This window comes from Falco punctatus (assembly GCF_963210335.1).
Source record: "Falco punctatus genome assembly, chromosome: 2".
In the NCBI taxonomy this organism is placed as follows: domain Eukaryota; kingdom Metazoa; phylum Chordata; class Aves; order Falconiformes; family Falconidae; genus Falco; species Falco punctatus.
The window spans coordinates 93,420,057-93,425,888 of NC_137581.1; positions in this window are offsets into that span (position 1 = coordinate 93,420,057).

Below are 5,832 nucleotides of genomic sequence, written 5' to 3' on the forward strand. Positions count from 1 at the left end.
AGCATAATTTGCATGTTCAGTTGAGAACAGCATCTGGAAGGGGGAAGAGAGATGAATCAGCAAAGCATGCCATTCTAGCATTTTGTTTAACGAGTCAGCCAAAGCAACACATTAGTCAGCATTGCAACTAATACATATACTTACTAGTAATGGATGAAGTTTCACATGGATGAAAGATTTTGAACTTATTTTTCAGTTAATTCAACTTATATATCCAGAACTGTAATTCACAACAATTAGAACAAAAATACTCTAAATGCCAAAACCCATCAATATAGCAATTTTTTTTGTTAAGCACCTAGTCTGTGGTATTATCTTCTACAAGTTTGGGTTACGAGAATCACAAGCTAACTTGGATCACTTTTATTCAAGTGCAAAACTGAGGTCTGAGGAATACAATTATGTTCCAGCTTTGTGAAAAAATAAAGTGGCTTTTGTGTTTATGGTAATGAGGCATGTAATGCTTTTAGCTACAGGATGTACCGAACTGTGGTGACTACGAACAGGGGAAAAAATGAGACTCCCTAACCAGTCTTTGTGGGGAAGGGAGAGTATGGGTTTAAACCCGTATTTTCTTTAAACAACGTGATGGACTAATACACAGGATGTTCTAGTTTTGGCCTTTCCCCCAGACAGAGATTCAGTGGAAAAAATCTGATGACAGTGAGAAAATAAATATTCCACCCTTTAATAGCTTTTCAGGCTTGAAGGCTGAGGCTATTTCATCTGATCTCCTCTGTAAGCAAGTCATAGGGCCTCACACCATAAGTGCATTCACCAAGACCGTGCTTTGGGCTACAGCATATTTTACAAAATGTGGAGGTCAGGCAAGCTTCCCCACCCAGCCGGCCTCCCTGGGGGCTGCTCCACTGCTGTTAGTGCCCCAGCTCCAGGGAGGGGGTGGGATGAGGGTTGTTGTCTCCTTTGCATACGTCTGTTCTTGCCCAGAACCAGGAGCTGCTGCCACCACCACTGCCAGCAAGACTGTGCACTGTGCTGGAGGGTGTTGTCTGGCCAAAGCCTGCTGAGTTAGTGCCTGTGATTCTGGTAACCCAGCCTTGTAGAAAATAAGGTGAAAAATAAGGTCAGTAAGGATAAAAAATGCTATAGTGACTATGTGCTGGGCTTTTTGGTGTTTGTTAGGTGAATTGGTAGGCACCAGCAGTACAGCCAGCAGCAGCTGGAGGAGTATCAAGGATTACAGAGCCCTGGAGACAGTGGTAAGGGGTGATGGAGCACAGGTAGCTTTTTCATCAATCCTCCAGTCCAAGCGAAGGGGTTTGAAAGGGCCAGTCAAATGCAGTGAATCCACAGGTGGTTACAGGATGGGTGGCACAGCCAGGTGTTTGGCTACTTAGGCCATGAGACTCACTTTGAGAAACCTGGTCTATTGATAGGTCCATCTGTCAGAGAAGAGGAAAAGCACCTTCAGCCATAGGCTTGCCAAGCTGGTGAAGAAGGCTGTAAATTAAAGTTTCCAGGGAAGGGGAACCTCAGTCCATCCCAGTCCTAGCAGCTGGATGCCAATGCCAGCAATAGATGCCCAGAGCCTGGAGAAGGATCACAGGTCAGCAGGAGAGCACTGGAGGAGCAGCACAAAGGAATCCCAGGCACTCTAGCCAGTAAGTGATCTTCATCAGGGGTCCAGCTTAAATACCTCTGTGTAAACGCAGATAGCATGGGGAATAAACAAGAGGAGATAGACACATGCACACACCTGTAGGGCTATGATCTTATTGGCATCACAGAGATGTGGTGGGATAGTTCCTATGATGGGAATGTTGGAATGGAAGGATACAGGCTCTGGAGGAAGGACAGGCAGGGGAGATGAGTATGGGGTATCACACTCTATGTCAATGACCAGCTGGAGCGCATGGAGCTCCACCTGGGGATGGATGAGGAGCCAACTGAGAATTTATGTGTTGGGATTAAAGGGACGGCAAGGACAGGTGACATTACAGTGGAGGTATGTTACAGGCTACACTCCACGCACACACACCACACCCAAAAGACTGAGCAGATGAGGACCTTTGTAGACAGACAGGAGCAGCCTCATATTCACAAGCTCTGGTCCTCAAGGGGGACTTCAGCCACCCTGATATCTGTTGGAGGGACAACACAGCAAGGCATAAGCAATCCAGGAGGTTCCTGGAATGCATTGATGATAACTTCCTTCTCCGAGTGACAGAGGATCCAATGAGGAGAGGTGCCATGCTGGACCTTGTTCTCACCAACAAGGAGGGGCTGGTGGGGAATGTGAAGCTTGAGGGAAGCCTTGGGTGCAGTGATGATGAAATGGTGGAGTTCAAGATCCTTAGGGTAGTGAGGAGGGTGTACAGCAAGCTTACTACCCTGGACTTCAAAATAGGAGACTTTAGCCTCTTCAGGGATCTGGCTGGTAGAGTACCATGGTACAAATCCCTGGAGGGAAGAGAGGCCTAAGAAAGCTGGTTAGTATTTATGGATCATCTCCTCCAAGCTCAGGAGTGATACGTCCCAGCAAAGAGGAAGACAGGCAAAAACGCCACGAGGCCTGCATGGATGGACAAGAAGATCCTGGACAAACACAAACACAAAAAGGAAGACTACAGAAGGTTGAAGCAAGAACAGGTAGCCTGGGAGGAATATAGAGAAATTGTCCAATGATCCAGGGATCAGGTTAGGAAAGCTAAAGCCCTGATAGTGTTAAATCTGTGCCAGGTATGTCAAGGGCAAAAAGAAAAGTTTCTATAGATGTGTTGGTGGTAAAAGGTAGACTAGGGAAAATGTGGGCCCTCTCCAGAAGAAAATGGGAGACTTTGTTACCAGGGACATGGAAAAGGATGAGCTAATCAATGACTTTATTGCTTCAGTCTTCACCAGCAAGTGCTCCAGCCACACTGCCCCAGTCGCAGAAGCCAAAGGCAGTGATTGGGAGAATGAAGAACCGCCCACTGTAGGATAAGATTAAGTTCAAGACCGTCTAAGGAACCAAAGGTGCACAGGTCCATGGGATCTGATAAGATGCATCTGTGGGTCCTGAGAGAACTGGCAGATGAAGTGGCTAAGTCACAATCTATCATATTTGAGAAGTTGTGGCAATCTGGTGAAGTTCCCACTGACTGGAAAAGGGAAAATGTAACCCCATTTTTAAAAAGAGGGGAAAAGACTACCTGGGGAACTAGAGGCCAGTCAGTCTCACCTCTGTGCCCAGCAGGATCATGGAACAGATCCTCCTGGAAACCATGCTAAAGCACATGGAAAATAAGGAGGTGATTGGTGAAAGCCAACATGGTTTCACTAAGGGCAAATCACGCCTGAAAAATCTGGTGACCTTCTATGACAGGGTTACAGCATTGATAGATAAAAATAAGAGCAACTGATGTCATTTGCTTGAACTTGTGCAAACCATTTGACATTGTCCTGCACAACATCCTTGTCTCTAAACTGGAGAGATGTGAATTTGGTGGATGGACCACTTGGTGGATAAGGAATCAGCTGGAGCGTCATACTCAAAGAGTTGCACTCAATGGTTGAAGTCCAAATGGAGACCAGTGATGAGTGGAGTTCCTCAGGGGGTGGTACTGGGACTGACGCTCTATAATGTCTTTGTCAATGACACGGACACTGCAATTGAGTGCACCCTCAGCAATTTCGCCAATCACGCCAAGCTATGTGTTACAGTTGACATGCTGGAGGGAAGGGATGCCATCCAGAGGGACCTTAATGGGCCTGAGACAGGAGCCCATGCAGACCTCATGAAGTTCAACAAGACCAAGTACAAGGTTCTGCACGTGGGTCAGGGTAATCCCAACCACAAATACAGGCTGGGTGCAGAATGGATTGAGAAATGGATTTCTCCCTGAGGAGAAAGACTCGGGGGTGTTGGTGGATGAGAAACTCAACATGACCTGGCAATGTGTGCTTGCAGGCCAGAAAGCCAACTGTATCCTGGGCTGCATCAAAAGAAGCGTGGCCAACCAGTCAAGGGAGGTGATTCTCCCCTCTACTCCCCTCTTGTGACACCCCACCTGGAGTGCTGCGTTCAGCTCTGGTGACCCCAACATTATAAGGACACGGACCTGTGAAAGCAAGTTCAGAGAAGGGCCATGAAGATGATCAGAGGGCTGAAGCAGATGCTCTTATGAAGACAGGCTAAGAGAGTTGGGCGTGTTCAGCCTGAAGAAAAGAAGGCTCCAGGGACACCTTCTAGCAGCCTTCCAGTACATAAAAGGGACCTACAAGAAAGTTGGAAAGGGACTTTTTACAAGGGCTTATAGTGATAGGACAGGGGGAATCATTTTAGACTGAAAGAGGGTAGATTTAGCTTAGATATAAAGGAAGAAATTCTTTACTCTGAGGGTGGTGAGGCACTGGAACAGGTTGCCCGGAGAACCTGTGGAAGCCCCCTCCTTGGAAGTGTTCAAGGCCAGGCTGGAGGGGGCTTTGAGCAACCTGGTCCAGTGGAAGGTGTCCCTGCCCATAGCAGGGGGGCTGGAACTAGATGATCTTTAAGGTCCCTTCCATTCCATGATTCTATACTCCATGCATTTTGCAGCATCCTGCCATATTTTTAGCTGTATGTTACCTCGCACTTGCTAGCAGTAAGTTTTTATGCTGGATGGTTCATTTTCTGCCAGGTCTACCTGCTGGCTATAGAGGGTAACATGCCATAACAGTGTAGAAATTAGACAGGATGAGAAGGGAGGGAGATTTAGAGATTTCCAGAGAAAACTTGTTCTAACATTTATTTTCTGTCCTAGGAGCATTTGTGAGTAAAATGTGCTTCTTTCCTCTAGGTAGAGAAGAATTAAAGACTCAACAGGCCTTGTGACTTACTCATTGCATGATACCCATGTCACGCTCCACCAACTTCACAAACATTATTCCAAGTTTGTTTTTTTTTTTCCTAGGGTAGCGAGGAACATGCTTTATGCTTTGTATTTGGAGACAGGAGATGTATGAACTTACTGAATCCTGGAGAAAGTTGCTGACTAAATACCTATTTTACTCTAGTCAAAATGAACAAATGGTTATAGGTAGTGAATATGTTCCTATGTTTCTTCAAAGGCTGGTGCAGCAGTCCCCATGAGGGTGATATAGTTTATTAACAGTGGAAACAAGGCATTTTTTTTCACATTCTATGCAGTAACAAAGAAAAAAAATTATACTGATCAATTATGGCAACTGGGAGAGAAGTATTAAATGAAGAATATTAATAGTAGTGTGACACAGGCTGAAGACAGGGCACATGATGTGTGTGTCACACACACACAGACACAGAACAGGCAGTGACTAAAAAGTTCACAGTTTTACTGAGTTTTCAAATATTAAATCAGGGTATACCTATCCCCAAATATGTTTAAAAGAATATGCACACTTTTCAGATGGACCTTCATGAATTGCTACCTGCTTAAAGATCATCATCAAACTGTGTAAACACTACTATTCCCTTTTCACACTACCTTCATCACAATGTAAGCTGAAATATTTTTAAGGACACTGGCCCAGAGGCACAGCCTTGGCTTAGTATTTGTATCTCGTCCTGCAGAGAGGTGCTTGCTTTTATCAGTTTCAGAAGGTAAGTTCCATCTGCCTGTAGCCTGAGATGTATAGAAAGATACTTTGGTTGTGTCCTGGGAGTTTTGTGCCTTTTATCACTGAGAACCTGTCAAAGAACACTCATCCACAAATATCCAGAATGGCTCCTAATTAATGAGTGAGATAATTCTGGTTTGCTATTTGTGCTTTCAGAGTCACTACAAATTTACAGCAAGGCATATATATGAAACGTGGCACCCTGAATAACTATGGTGACTGAGGAACAGATTTTTTTGGGTCAAGGTTTTTCAA